Source organism: Piliocolobus tephrosceles, chromosome 5 (genome assembly GCF_002776525.5).
Source record: "Piliocolobus tephrosceles isolate RC106 chromosome 5, ASM277652v3, whole genome shotgun sequence".
NCBI classification, from domain to species: domain Eukaryota; kingdom Metazoa; phylum Chordata; class Mammalia; order Primates; family Cercopithecidae; genus Piliocolobus; species Piliocolobus tephrosceles.
This window is the reverse complement of record NC_045438.1, coordinates 96,587,581-96,603,862: the sequence shown is the minus strand read 5'-3', so window position 1 is coordinate 96,603,862 and position 16,282 is coordinate 96,587,581. Positions and strand designations below refer to the sequence as shown.

Here is a 16,282-nt window from a genome sequence, read left to right as displayed (position 1 = left end):
TTTTTTTTTTTTTTTTTTTTTTTTTTGGAGACAGGGTCTCATTCTGTCATCCAGGTTGGAGTGCAGTGGCATGATCTCGGCTTACTGCAGCTTCCATCTCCCAGGCTCAAGTGACACACCCACCTCAGTCTCCCGAGTAGCTGGGACCACAGGTATATGTCACCATACCTGGCTAACTTTTTTGTATTTCTGGTAGACAAGGGATTTGCCATGTTGCCCAGGTTGGTCTTGAACTCCTCAGCTCAGATGATGTGCTGTTTCAGACTCCCAGAGTACTGGGATTACAGGCATGAGCTACCATGCCTTGCTGGCATTATATAATGTTCAGAGGAACCAGGATCTTTTGCATTTAAAATGTTTCTGATTTATTTGACAAATCTGAGTGGACTGGAATCTGTAAATATTTTGCAGTGTCTTTCTAGTTACTGTTTTCAAAAATTAGCTTATTTTTCTTATTAATGTACGAATGACATAATGGTTTGAGAAATGACCATAAGTCCACCAAAAGTTTTCTCTGTGAGTACTGAAGCATAGAAAGTAAAACCTAAAGAAGAAATCTGGCATCTTTAGAAATCTTGCTGGTGCTAAAGAGAGAGGAAATAATTTTTTATACCGAAGGCATGTCTCAAGTGAAACCAAAACACCGAAGCACATTCCTTCAGTGTATATTCACATGGGGTAAATATCAAGCTGAGTAATGTGCACAAAGGAAACTCCTACAAAAACACAGTCATCTTTTGAGTATGTTAGGTCATTTGTTATTTTATTTGAAAATAACCTGGCTGGGGCACGGTGGCTCACACCTGTAATCCCAGCATTTTGAGAGGGCAAGGTGGGCAGATCACCTGAGGTCAGGAGTTGAGAGCAGCTTGGGCAACATGGTGAAACCCATCTCTACTAAAAATACAAAAGTTAGCTGGGTATGGTGGTGGGTGCCTGTAATCCCAGCTACTCGGGAGGCTAAGGCACAAGAATCACTTGAACCTGGCAAGTGGAAGTTGCAGTGTGCTGAGATTGTGCCACTGCAATCCAGCCTGGGCGATTGAGTGAGACTCCGTCTCAAACAAAAAAAAAAAAAAAGAAAGAGAAAGTAAGCCACTGCCTAACCTTTACAAAGTAATATATTTTGTGTGGCAGAATTTTTTGATTTTTTTTTTTTTTTTTTTTTTGAGATGGAGTCTTGCTCTGTCGCCCGGGCTGGAGTGCAGTGGCCGGTGGCCGGATCTCAGCTCACTGCAAGCTCCGCCTCCCGGGTTTATGCCATTCTCCTGCCTCAGCTTCCCGAGTAGCTGGGACTACAGGCGCCCGCCACCTCGCCCGGCTAGTTTTTTGTATTTTTAGTAGAGACGGGGTTTCACCGGGTTAACCAGGATGGTCTCGATCTCCTGACCTCGTGATCCGCCCGTCTCGGCCTCCCAAAGTGCTGGGATTACAGGCTTGAGCCACCGCGCCCGGCCTGATTTCTAATATATGTGGATGAACACCTTTTTCAACAAATATTTACTGAGGGCCCACTGTGTTTTAGATATGTCAAGTGTGAACTGATTCCTCCCTGTCCTGGCATATCTTTGGATTCAGGAAATGGGAAGAGTTGCAGAGATAGGAAAAAATAAATAGAAATCATCCATTTAAAATCCAAAGACATATAGACATATGTGTCAAAAGCTATTAACATATTCGTATGGCATTTTATTGCTTTAATATAATTGTATATGCATTTGGTCCTTAAAACAACTCAATGAAGTAGATTTAGTAAATTTATTCCTTTTCTATAGGTGAGGAAATGGAAACTCAAAAAATTAAAAATACTGACTGCTTGTGGTGGCTCGCGCTGGTAATCCCAGCACTTTGGGAGGCTGAGGTGGAAGAATCACTTTAGCCCAGGAGTTTGAGAACAGCCTGGAGGTGAAACCCTTTCACAAAAAAATATTATACAAAAATTAGCTGGGTGTGGTGGTGCACGCCTATAGTCCTAGCTATGTAGGAGGCTGAGGTGGGAGGGTCTCCTGAGCCTGATAGGTCAAGGCTGTAGTGAGCCGTGATTGCACCACTGCACTCCAGTCTAGGTGACAGAGCAAGATCCCGTCTCTAAATAAATACATTACTTAAAATTAAGTAACTTGTTCAAGGTCAATGTGGCTACTTAGAAGCATTATTGAGAATGGAACTTTTCTCTGTGTAGTCCCAAAGTAGTAAGTTCTCCCCTTTCCCCCTATTGCTTATGTATTTAACCTCACCTTATGGCTTCAAGTCAGGTGGTTCAGGAAGTTCTTAAAACTTAGGGTCACTAAAATGGTGATTGTTAAATTGTTACAGGTTATTTTCTTTTAATGGAAGGTAGAAGATGAGCATGATGCATCATTATGGAACTACTTTAACATTTTTAATAGATTGCTAGACTGAAATTGGTAATTAGCTGTTCCAGTTGGAGAATTTTTAAAGAAAACCAACAATTAGTTAAAAGGAAGGAGAAAAATGTTCTGGGGGAATTTTGAAAATAACTTTTGTTACTTTGTGCATTGGTAGTGATCTGATAGTTACAACTGTCCTTGTAAAGACTCACTAAAGAACTCTGTGTGTGTGTGTGTCTGTGTTAGTTCCTTTATGTCTTCATTTATATACAACATACTTGAGTGTCTACCACGGACTGGGCACTATTCTAAGTGCTAGGGATACAGTGATTAAATTAAGACCAAGCCCCTGTACTGACGTTTTATTGTTGTTTTGAGTTAAGTTAATTATAGACTCTTCATACTAGGATGTAATCAACAGGGCTGACCCTAAAGTTGGGAAATAGACAGTTGTCAGAGTGGTGCAATTTGAGGGCTACTGCATGACTTATTTGCTCTGGAATATTCTACTCCTAACCCGTCTGTCAAAGACTCCCAGACTATTGGGTTATGGCACTGTTACCAACCTGCTTTGATAAATGTAAGTATGTTCCATCATTTGTCACACTTTCAGCAAAGAAAAGTGAGATAAAATAAGTGGGAACTAGAGTTGAACACGGTGATGCGTGCCTGTAGTCCCAGCTACTCAGGAGGCTAAGGCGGGAGGAATGCTTGAGCCCAGGTGTTCCAGGCCAGCCTAGGCAACGTAGCCAGATTCTGTCTCAAAAAAACCAACAACATGCAAGCAAAAAATAAATGGGAGTAGGATTGATATGTTGGTGTTGTAAGAGAAGAGGTTAGCAAAGTATAATTTTAATAGCAGCTATTGTTTTTTCTTTTTTTGAGACAGAGACTTGCTCTGTCACCCAGGCTGAAGTGCAGTGGTGCGATCTTGGCTCACTGCCACCTCCACCTCCTGGGTTCAAGAGATTCTCCTGCCTCAGCCTCCCAGGTAGCTGGGATTACAGGTGCTTGTGACCATGCCCGGCTAATTTTTGTATTTTTAGTAGAGATGGGGTTTCACCATGTTGGCCAGGCTGGTCTCGAACTTGAGGTGATCTGCCCATCTTGGCCTCCCAAACTGCTGAGATTACAGGCGTGAGCCACCGTGCCTGGCTGATAGCAGCTATTGTTTATTGAGCTTTTACTACCATGTTAGATACTACGCCAAGTGAGTACTTTTGTATACATTAGCTCAATCACTGTCATCTCAGTGGTGTTGGTGTTATGACCTTCATTTTACAGATTAGGAAACTGAGGGGCAGAGCTGTTAAATTTCCTCAGGCTTATTTGGTGGTGCTGGAATTTGGGTCTCTGTTAGGTCTAAGCATGTAGTAGATACTAATGTGGAAGGGTACTTATGTGTGTGTGTGTATATATGTATACACACACACACATATAGAGACAGACTTCTGATGTTCTATTAGGATGTGTGACACCTCACGGAGGTGGGAGTGATAGGTGTGGAGTGTCAGGATAGCTTGTTGGGTGAGGGGTGGGAATTGGGGTTGGGAGGAGATGGGAGAGTATTACTTGCCTGACTACTTGGTTGTCAGGCTTAATCGTCTCTCTGACAGCCCTGGGCTCCAGAGTTGCATTTAAGCACAGTGCTTTCTTGTCCAGCTCCTGGGTAAGAGGATAGGCAGACCTGAGGCAATCCTGTCATTTATTAACTTGGTCAAATTATTTCATTTATCTGGGCTTCAGTTTTCTCATCTATAAAATGGAAGTAACAATATTACCTACCTGGTGTGGTTCTTGTGAGGATTGAATTAGATAGTAATACATGTAAAACACAGATCACACTGGCTAGCACATATTGTGCATTCATTATTATTGTTACTGTTTTTTTTTTTTTTTGCCATATTTAATGTGGAATTTTCAAACAAAACCAAGAAAAGCAATATATTAGTGATTTGGTTGGAATCTTGAAGTTGGCTTTTTTTTTTTTTTTTTTTGAGACGGAGTCTCGCTCTGTCGCCCAGGCTGGAGTGCAGTGGCCGGATCTCAGCTCACTGCATCCTCCGCCTCCCAGGTTTACGCCATTCTCCTGCCTCAGCCTCCCGAGTAGCTGGGACTACAGGCGCCCGCCACCTCGCCCAGCTAGTTTTTTGTATTTTTTTAGTAGAGACGGAGTTTCACCGGGTTAGCCAGGATGGTCTCGATCTCCTGACCTCGTGATCCACCCGTCTCGGCCTCCCAAAGTGCTGGGATTACAGGCTTGAGCCACTGCACCTGGCCAAAGTTGGCTGTTTTTTTTTTTCGAGATGAAAACTCATGCTGTTGCCCAGGCTGGAGTGCAGTGGCATGATCTTGGCTCACCACACCCTCCGCCTCCTGGGTTCAAATAATTCTCCTGCCTCAGCCTCCTGAGTAGCTGGGACTACAGGCGCATGCCACCATGCCCAGCCAATTTTTGTATTTTTAGTAGACACGGGGTTTCACTATGTTTGCAAGCTTCCCTTTTGATTTATGTGCACACTGGAATTAGAGAACTACTGGCTTAAACTTTTTCTTTATCTTATGGTTAGGGAGGGCTTCAACAAGAATAACGACAATTTGTTTGGGTTAACCAGGCAGTGTGTGGTAGAGGAAAGTGAAATATGTTACCAGAATCTCTTCATTGACTTTTTTTTTTTTTTTTTGAGATGGAGTCTTGCTCAGTCGCCCAGGCTGGAGTGTGGTGGTGCAATCTCGGTTCACTGCAAGTTCCGACTCCCGGGTTCACGCCATTCTCCTGCCTCAGCCTCCGGAGTATCTGGGACTACAGGTGCCCACCACTATCGCTGACTAATTTTTTTTGTATTTTTAGTAGAGATGGGGTTTCAGCATGTTAGCCAAGATGGTCTCAATCTCCTGACCTCGTGATCCGCCTGTCTGGGCCTCCCAAAGTGCTAGGATTACAGGTGTGAGCCACCACGCCCAGCCCATTGACTTTTTTTTTAAGCTTATTTGGGGCTTATAGCATTTATATGGAGAAGACAATGCAGTGTTAAATTTCGCATCTAAATTAAATTGTAATGACTGTTTCAGCTTTTTTTTTTTTTTTTTTTTTGAGATGGAGTCTTGCTCTGTCGCCCAGACTGAAGTACAGTGGCGTGATCTTGGCTGTCTGCAAGCTGCGCTTCCTGGGTTCACTCTATTCTCCTGCCTCAGCCCCCCGAGTAGCTGGGACTACAGGCGCCTGCCACCACGCCCAGCTAATTTTTCTTATTTTTAATAGAGACAGGGTTTCGCTGTGTTAGCCAGGATGGTCTCCATCTCCTGATCTCATGATCCGCCCGCCTTGGCCTCCCAAAGTATTGGGATTACAGGTGTGAGCCTCTGCACCTGGCCTGAGCTTTTTAACTAGCTTCATTTGGAGGCGATTAGTTAATGTTAGTTAAAAATTGTTAATTTTTAATAATTATACATATAGTAAAAATGTATAAATACATGTTTGTGTAGATCTTTTTTTTAATTTTTTTTTTGAGACGGAGTCTCACCCTGTTGCCCAGGCTGGAGTGCAGTGGCATGATCTCAGCTCACTGCAGTCTCCCCCTCCCAGGTTCAAGTGATTCTCCTGCCTCAGCCTCCTGAGTAGCTGGAATTACAGGCATGTGCCACCATGCCCGGCTAATTTTTGTAGTTTTAATGGAGACGAGGTTTCACCATGTTGGCCAGGCTGGTCTCGATCTCCTGACCTCAGCTGATCCACCTGCCTCACTCTCCCAAAGTGCTGGGATTACAGGAGTGAGCCACAGTGCCTGGCCGTTTCTATAGATCTTAAAAACTGTTAAAAACTTAGATTTCTTTAGATAGTGTGCTGTTGAATAATCAGACTTGGTATTGTTAGTCTTATCAGGCAAAGTCCCAAAAGGAAAGAGATTTTACCTTGATGGTTCACGTGAAGAGGCTATTTGCAGAGGTTAGAGAACAAACAAGTGTGGTAAAGTGCTCAGGGATTAGAAACAGTAAGAAACTCCTAGTTCTTCAGAAATTACCAGAGCAGAAAGCTGGCATTGTGGAGGAGGGCTAGAGGGAGCTGCGGTTTTGAAGCAGGCGGGGCATGAAGGGAGGTTCCCTGATCTCACCTCCCTCTTCCTCCAAGTCTCCACCAGTGACTGACTTTACTAGAACCCAGCTGGGGAGCCCAAATGATTTTTTTTTTTTTTAAGGCTCATTCTTCCAGTGCAAGAGCAGAGAAGGAATTGAGGATATAAGGGAGCAAATGGAGATTAACTAGGACATTATTTAGAACTTTTCGGGATTTGTAGCATTTCCTTGGTACATTTAAAAAAACTTATAGCATTGTGATACATCTGCAAAATGCTTGGGACTAATTGTTTTATACATGCTTTGAGAAATAGTTTAATCACTTTCTCATTTAACCAAACAATTATTTTAGGAACTTTTGATGATCCATATAACCCAACAAGAAACATAATCTAGGTCTGTTAACACAAAGCACTTTTGTTAATATATTGTTATACTTCGCTGAGGTTTTCTGAAATTTTCTTCACTAGGCAGTCCTGGTTTAATGGAATACATGTTTCATTCATTAAAAATCTTTAGTGACTAAATTAAAAATATTTTGGCAATAAGTCTTTTGCTTTTCTGGTATTTATACTTCGTATTCACCTGGATTTTTTTTTGACAACAAGAACACTAGAACATAGTGTTGATATGGTAATAGTTAATGGAAACAAGACTGTTGGGAAATAGTTGTTCATCCTTCCGAAGTCCTTTTGAGGACACATTAAATTTCTGTATAAATCTGTTGCAATTTGCTGTTATCATGCAGTAGCTGATATTTTGCTAATGCCAATTTTACCTAGTTAATCTTAGTTCTGGCGAAAAGTTTGTGCTCTTTATTTCGGATAGATTCCTTAGGGGTTACTAAAGAAAATGTTTTCTCTTCTTAAAGAGATGGTATGAACACTTCTAGGGATATAAGTAATACTCCCCCCAAAACAATTAGATTATGACTTATATTTTCTTTCTTCTCTTGAGGATTCCAGTTAAAAAGAAGTACAAGATCTTACTCAGATTAAGAAGCAGCTAAAGAGGGCCTTGTTCATGACCTCCAAAAAAGGAAGAGCCATCTTGTGCAGGGTTGAGCAAATTAATAAACATCTGGCTGTGAGAATTTAGCATATAAATAAAGTATATTTCTGGATATAAATGTTATAACTGAGTTAAAAAAACAAACAAATGTGTTTCCCAGCTTGTCTTTTTTAAAGCGTATGGTGAAAATGAGAAACAGGTTTGGAATCAACTGAATAACACCTGTACACCTGTGGTTGGAAACCAACCATTTAGATATTTTCTCCGTAAGTGGGCTTTTTTCTTTTTTTCTTTTCTTTTTTTTTAAAGGAGTGATTTCAGACTTTTGTGGGATCTTCTAAAAACATATTGTTTATTTGGATTTGACATTGATGGAATTAGTATCCCGCAGGAGATATTTGAGGCTCTTAGTTTTTCCATGTTGTATTCTCTGAATTTCCTTGATTTGAGGATTGAGTTATTTCAGAGAGAACTTTTCTCTTCTTCCTTGTTATTTTTTTTCTAAAATTAGATGAACCAGCTGTGTTTTGGTTTGTGGGCATGATTTGCTGTCTGTTATCCTTTTGGTCTTAGTATCTGGGGGAAGAACAAAGAACCTGTGTGTGTTTTGAAGAGGAATGTATTAGTTTCTCTGCTCTTGTTCATCATGGTTCATCTTTAGGATGAGAAGAATGAAGAAAATACTTTATGTATTTATTATTCTTGTGCTTGATATTTCAAACAAAACCGTGGCTTGTATTGGTCACTGAGATGATGGAGAAAACAGATGAATGTAAAGTGAAAAACTAGTCATCATGTATTCAAATAGCTAATTGAAGAGGTTTATGTTAAAGAAAGATTTTCTTTCATGTATGGGAGGAGGGAAAAGAAGGATGGAAATTGAATGAGTTTGACCATATGACCAGCTGTCACGACAGATGTTTTAGCAACCAGAAAGTACTTATTTCTATCAGAATTTAATGTTATATTTTATGGGGATGCATTCTACTAATAAGCCTTTTTTTTTTTTTTTTTTTTTTGAAGGAAAGTGAGGATAAGTTAGGAATTTATAAACCAATTTGGTGATTTAGTAAGTCATTAGTAAAAATGGAGATAGCCTGGTGGCTGCATACAGTGATGCTAGTATGTTAGCAAATGGGCTTTTAAAACACACACACACGCACACACACACACGCACACATACGCACACACACATTTTTCCCCCCCTTTTTGCCAGATGCGCAACTGTATACAGAGAGCTATTATTTATTAAAGATGTGTTTCTGGAACTGGCCCAGAGTATCATGGACTTTGGTCCTGTTTTCTAGGTTTCTGCTGTTTAGTATATAACACTGATATAGATTAGTATTTTCGGAACATGTGGACAACAGAGTAGGTCAGCATGATTGAACAGTGAAAGGTTTATGTCAGATGGTTTGGGGTAGCAGTATATTGTAATGATGGGCTGAATGAGTGATCTAAAATCATCCTAGCACAGTGTAATTATAACAGTTTTTTTCTTTTTGAGATGGAGTCTCACTCTGTCTCCCAGGCTGGACTGCAGTGGTGCAATCTCAACTCACTGCAAGCTCCACCTCCCAGGTTCATGCCATTCTCCTGCATCAGCCTCCCGAGTACCTGGGACTACAGGCACCTGCCACCATGCCCAGCTAATTTTTAGTAGAGACGAGGTAGTAGCTAATTTTTGTATTTTTAGTCGAGATGGGGTTTCACCGTGTTAGCCAGGATGGTCTCGATATCCTGACCTCATGATCTGCCCACCTTGGCCTCCCAAAGTGCTGGGATTACAGGCGTGAGCCCCCGCGCCCAGTCATGATTATAACAATTCTTGAGGGCCAATTATATGCTGTCTCTTTGAGTGTTTTGCAGTTATTTTCCCATTTAATTCTCACATTGACCCTATGAGGTGACTATTCTTATTGTCCCATTTTATAGCTGAGAGAGCTGAGGTCTAAGTGATTTGAGAAGGTGATAGAAGTAGTAAGGAGTAGAGTCAAAAGATGCTTTCAGATGTTCTGGCTCCAGAGTCTGTGCTCCATTTAGAATTCTAAGCTCACTTTTTCTGTATGCTCTTTTAAACACTCAGCGCTTTGAAAATCCCTTAAGGGTTAATCTGTTCTGTTTTTATCTCCCTACACAAAGAATAGTAAAATGGTGACAATCATGCATCTATGGCCCACTTTCAAGTCCAGGGGAGACAGTTCTTCTGTGATACCCACTTTCCTTTTGAGCCAGACTCACCCTCAGATTTCTGCTCTACACAGGGCTCCAGCCTCCCCTGCCAGTGGATGAGAGAGGGGAGAACTCCTAGACCCAAATCTAAGCCATTGTCTACAGCTCTTGCCTTTTAAATCTCTTAACAACTACCTGTTTTAGTTATATACCTGTTATAATTATATACTTGATGTATGTGCTTTAAGCAAGTGTATTGCTGTAAAGTTTTGTGTAAATTAAATAATGAATTGAATTGTAATTTAAATTTTTTTTTTTTTTTTGTAGAGACGGGGATCTTACTGTGTTGCCCAGGCTGGTCTTGAACTCCTGGCCTCAAGTGATCCTCCTGCCTTGGCCTCCTAAAATGCTGGGATTATAGGCATGAGCCACTGCATCTGACCTGTAATTTTTATTTTTATTTTTTTTTATTTCTGAGATGGAGTTTTACTCTGTCGCCCAGGCTGGAGTGCAGTGGCATGATCTCGGCTCACTGCAACCTCGACCCTCCGAGATCAAGCGATTCTCCTGCCTCAGCCTCCTGAGCAGCTGGGATTATAGGCACCTGCCCCACACCTGGCTAATTTTTGTATTTTTTTAGTGGAGACGGGATTTCACCATCTTGGCCAGGCTGGTCTTGAACTCCTAACCTCATGATCCTCCCCCCTTGGCCTCCTAAAGTGCTGGGATTACAGGTGTGAGCCACCGTGCCCGGCATAATTTTTTTTATTATTCTGGGAAAGCTTTGTATTTAAAGTATCTCAGTGATAATTTCTTTTGTAAAGAGAGGAATCTTTGTATAAAACAAATGATTGTTTTTCTAGATTATATTAATAAAATATGGATTTTTCACATATTACTTTTGCATAAACATAGTTCTAGCGATATAAACATGCCAAAATGAAATTTGATCTTACATTGTACTTCATATTGCTAACAAAAAAGGATTGAATAATAGTTTTATTCCTTGAATAAATGTCACTTGTTGGATTTGCACTAAAATGTACTTTGGTAGGCTTATCTACAGTAAGAATAATATTCTTTTAGGCAGTAGGTTGAGGTTCAGTATGTAACACCATAGTATATTATTTTGTTATAAAATTAATTAGGTAAATGCTGGAGTTCTACTTAAGTGCTAGAATCAGTATTTTATGATTCTGAAATAAATTATCTGAAAATAAAAAATTTTAGAGCGATAACTTACAAATTTATAGTTGAAAGACAAACTACTCTTTGGAAAAACATTTTTGTGTAACCCTGGGTAAAATATTTGTTTCCTGTAGTTAATATAATGCTAATGAGGTCTTGATCCCAGACTCATTGTGATTTGTGCTCTGTCTGTAAACGCTCAACAGTGACTACTTTATAACCTAATTAATAGATCCAGTGGCCTCATTTAGAGCATTATTCTTTTCCAGCCTCTTCAGCTATTTCTTTTTTTGTTTTTTAGAGATAGAGTCTCACTCTCATCCAGGCTGGACTGCATTTGCACTATTATAGATCATGGCAGCCTCGAACTCCTGGGCTCAAGTGATCCTCCACCTCAGCTTCCCAAAGTGCTGGGATTATGGATGTGGGCCACCATGGCTGGTCTCTAAACTCTTATTGTGTGATTCAAAATCCTTCGTGACCTAATCTTGGCCCACTTTTTCACTATAGCACTCATCACACTCTGCCATTCTCCTTCGCTCTAGCCCTGTTGGCTTCTTCCCCAAACATGTCTCCATTCTCCTTTCTCGTTAGTCTTGTTCAAACCAACCCTTTGTCTGGAGTGCACTTTTCTTTAGTCATTCTTACCCATCTTTCAGTAACTGCTTGAATTAAATCTTTGAAAGTAGCCACCACAAATTTACTATTTTGGGTTATACTGGTATTATAATGTACATCAAAGGTTATGTGATGTATGTGTATCTTCCTTCATTCTTGTCTACTCTAACTAGATTGTGAATTACTAGAGGGTATAAACTGCCTAGCAAGAGGCTTTGTAAGGTTTTGTTTGATCAGTGGATCTCAGATCTCAGGACTTTTTTACACATTTAGAAATTACTGAAGACCACATAAAGATTTTGTTTATGTGGATTATATCTATTAATATTCACTGTATTAGAAATTTTAAAATGATTTGATCCAGGCCAGGCACTTTCAGAGGCTGAGGCAGGCAGATCACTTGAGGCCATGAGTTCAAGACCAGCCTGGCCAACATGGTAAAACCCCGTCTCTACTAAAAATATAAAAATTAGCAGATCTTTCAAATTTAGATGATATCAAACAATTACATTCTTTTTTTTTTTTTTTGAGATGGAGTCTCGCTCTGTCGCCCAGGCTGGAGTGCAGTGGCGCGATCTCGGCTCACTGCAAGCTCCGCCTCCCGGGTTCACACTATTCTCCTACCTCAGCTTCCCGAGTAGCTGGGACTACAGGGGCCCACCACCATGCCCAGCTAATTTTTTGTATTTTTAATAGAGACGGGGTTTCACCATGTTGGCCAGGATGGTCTCGATCTCCTGACCTCGTGATCCGCCCACCTTGGCCTCCCAAAGTGCTGGGATTACAGGCTCGAGCCACCATGCCTGGCCAAAAATTATATTCTTAGTATAAACTTCTTTAATTATTGGAAGGCTTTTATAGCCAGGGGGGCAGATATAAGGTCTACTTTTGTGCTTTTCACTTGAAGGCTCAAATTTTATCGTTATAACATTAAGTACAGTGACTACTGGTATGTTTTGGTGCCACTGCCTTGATACTAGCTAAAGCTCTAGAAGTTTTATCCATCATTGCTTCTACATCCTTGGTGCAAATGTAACCACAGTGAAAAAGACAAATGTCTCAGTATTATTATGAAAATAGTTGTGACCTTTTTTACCCTCTGAAAGGGTCCATTGGCTATACATAAAGAGAACTGCTGGTCTGAATAATTGTCCTCCTGAGTTGTGAATGTGTTCAGGTTTCATGAATACTAGATAGGTAGAAACCTAGAATGTTAGAATTGGACATTATCCTAGAGTTAATTTAATTCCAATTCCATACAAGAACTTGAGGAAACTGGTTTAGAGGGCTTAAAAGACTTGAAGGTTTGGCCGGGTGCAAAAAAAAAAAAAAAAAAGATCAGATAGGTAACCACTGACAGAAAAGATAATTAATTCGTAAGTCTCTTAGTTTGGAGTTCATTTTTCCTGTCAGTTTTGTGCAGTTAAAAAATTTAGGGGTAATTTCACATATACGGCTATGACTTAAAAAAATAAGCTTTTTTTATTTTCCTTTTTTTCTTTTTTTGAGACAGAGTCTCGCTCTTGCCCAGGCTGGAGTGCAGTGGTGCAATCTCAGCTCACTGCAACCTCCACCTCCTGGGTTCAAGCGATTCTCGAGCCTCAGCTTCCCGAGTAGCTGGGACTACAGGCGCACACTACCACACCTGGCTTATTTTTGTATTTTTAGTAGAGACAGAGTTTCACCATGTTGGCTAGACTGGTCTTGAATTCCTGACCTCAGGTGATCTGCCTGCCTCAGCCTCCCAAAGTGGTGAGATTACAGGCATGCACCACTGTATCTGGCCAAAAATAAACGTTTCTTTTTGTGCTATAATATAATAAAATTCTGTAGGGAAGATATTTCTGAACTCTTACCCAGTGCTCTAGAATCAAGTTTCATCTATTTATTTCACCTCTTAAAAAAAAAATTACCAGAAGTGATGGCACGTGAATCTAGTCCCACCTGCTCAGGAGGCTGAGGTGGGAGGATCGCTTGAACTCAGGAGTTTGAGGCTGCGGTGAACTATGATCATGCCACTGCACTGAGCGATATAGCAATAACTTCAAAGAAAAAAAAAGAAAAGGCTAGGCTCAGTGATTTATGCCTATAATCTAACACTTTTGGGAGGCTGAGGTGGGAGGATCGTTTGAGCTCAGTAGTTTAAGACCAGTCTGGACAACATAGCAAAACTTCCTCTCTACTAAAAATAAAAAAAAATTAGCTGGGCGTGGTTGCGTTGACTCTAGTTCCAGCTATTTTGGAGGCTGAAGTGGGAGGATTGAGCCTGGGAGTTTGAGATGGCAGTGTGATATAATCGCACCACTGAACTTCAGCCTGGGTAACAGAGTGAGACACTGTCTCAAAGGAAAAAGCAGGCTGGGCATGGTGGCTCATACCTGTAATCCCAGCACTTTTGGAGGCTAAGGCAGGCAGATCACTTGAGGCCAGGAGCTTGAGACTATCCTGGCCAACATGGCGAAATCCCGTCTCTATGAAGAATACGGAAGTTAGCTGGGTGGGGTGGCGGGTACCTGTAATCCCAGCTACTTGGGAGGCTGAGGCAGGAGAATCACCTGAACCCAGGAGGTGAAGGTTGCAGTGAGCAGAGACCACACCATTGCACTCCAGTGTGGGCAAAAGAGCTAGACTCTGTCTCAAAAAAAAGAAAAAGACTAGTAGACAGTATTACCTACACATATACGTGTGTGTGTATATTTTATGTATGTATACATATACAGATATATACATTTAAAAATTAATACAGTATTCTAACATAAAGGAAATTTATTAAATTATTAATTATAGTAATTACATTAAATATATTGTTTATTTCAGTTTGTGAAGGTGCACACACTCCTCTACTACAAGGCAGAATAAAGTAGTAAGATGCTACTAACAACTACATGTAGAATAATCATGAATGCAGCAACTGTAAATTAGACTAATATGCAAGTGTTGTAATTGGCAACTCAAATATCTTTATTAGCATTGCTCTATAATGTGATTTTTCCAGCATGATGAACACCTTTTGGTCAAGTTCCGAATAAAGGACAGTCTTCTTTCAATTTATGTGTTATTGTATGTTTTTTAGTCAGTGAGTAAAGCAATGCAAAAATATTTTAAATATATGTATACATATATTGGATTAGATTCTGGGCATACCTATGTTTTCCTCTGAATTTGCTGTTAATTTTACCTTCTATACATCATTAGTGGCATCACAATAGTTTGAAAATTTGAAATAAAAAGTTCTTGGCCTGTACCCACAGGGGCTGAATCAGTTTGTGGCATCCTCACAGACATTTGTGTTGGCTGCAGTATTTTTATTTTTTGTCATCTTCCTCAGTTCATTCTTTTTTTTTTTTTTTCTTTTTGAGGTGGAGTCTTGCTCTGTTGCCCAGGCTGGAATGCAGTGGCACAATCTTGGTGCACTGCCACCTCCGCCTCCCAGATTCAAGTGATTCTCCTGCCTCAGCCACCTGAGTAAATGAGATTACAGGCATGCACCACCACGCCCAGCTAAGATTTTGTATTTTTAGTAGAGACGGGTTTTACCATATCGACTAGGCTGGTCGCCAACTCCTGGCCTCAAGTGATCTGCCCACCTCAGCCTCCCAGAGTGTTGGGATTACGGCCATGAGCCACTGTGCCTGGCCCTCAATTTATTCTTGAGTGTTGCATTCCTGTCTTTAAGTGAGACACTGAAGCTTTTACATTCTGAATACTAATACATATAAATAAATATAAATAAATAATTAGAATGAATGTAAAATAAAAAAATGTTTCATTGAAAGTGATGTAAATTAGAAACCATAATAGTTATAAATAGTATATAGCTCATAAATACACATGATTTACAAATTTTTTTTTTTTTTTTATTTTGAGACAGTCTCACTGTTGCCCAGGCTGGAGTGTGGTGGCGTGATCTCAGCTCATTGCAGTCTCTGTCTTCTGGGTTTAAGCAATTCTCCCACCTCAGCCTCTGAGTAACTGAGACTACAGGTGCACACCACCACGCCCGGCTAATTTTTGTATTTTTGTAGTTGGGCTTTTGCCATGTTGCTCAGGCTGGTCTCTTAACTTCTGAGCTCAAGCTATCCGCTTGCCTTGGCCTCCCAAAGTGCTGGGACTTCAGGTGTGAGCCATTGCCCCCGGCCACAAATGCTATTCTTAAACAATTAAATTGGTGGAAATTTCTTGGATTTAAATAAATGAATTTACTACAGAAATTATATTTTGCCTCCCAAAACACTTTCACCATTTTTAAAAATAATGAAATAAGGTTTGTTGCCCAGGTTGGTCTTAACTCTGGGTATCAAGTGATTCTCCTTCCTCAGCCTCCTAAGTAGCTGGGATTACATGTTGGAAGAGCTGCCCAGTGTGTCCGCAATAATAAAAAAGAAACTGGAACATTTCACCAGTTTGCATTTGCCCAGGAACTATGGTGATCTTCTTTGGGTCCTTCCAGTTTTAGTATATGTGCTGCCAAATTGAGCACCTCTCAGTGTTTTTATGGCAGTATGTGTTGCAGAATACATAAATAACTTTTTTTACCTGTAGTTTTAGAATATTTGGATGTTAATAATCTGATCTATTTTGTACCTGAATTTAAATACAAGATTTTTAAAAAATTTCACAAAAGAGTTTTCCCCCAGGTGTAAATAATTCATTTTATTTTATTTTATTTTATGAGATGGAGTCTCGCTCTATCACCCAGGCTGGAATGCAGTGGTGTGATCTCGGATCACTGCAACCTCCGCTTCCCGGGCTCATGTGATTCTCCTACCTCAGCCTCCCGAGTAGCTGGGACTACCGGCGCCCGTCACTACGGCTGGCTAATTGTTTGTATTTTTATTAGAGACGGGGTTTCACCATGTTGGCCAGGC

General features: G+C 40.5%; 1 protein-coding gene and 1 pseudogene across 2 annotated transcripts in view; one reads left to right on the top strand and one right to left on the bottom strand.

Annotated features, from left to right (window-relative positions):
* MYO6 (myosin VI) overlaps positions 1 to 16,282 on the top strand; it is a 164,148-nt gene that overhangs the window by 4,643 nt on the left and 143,223 nt on the right. The gene's annotated exons all lie outside the window — the stretch shown is intronic.
* LOC111547474 lies at positions 15,795 to 15,894 on the bottom strand (annotated as a pseudogene).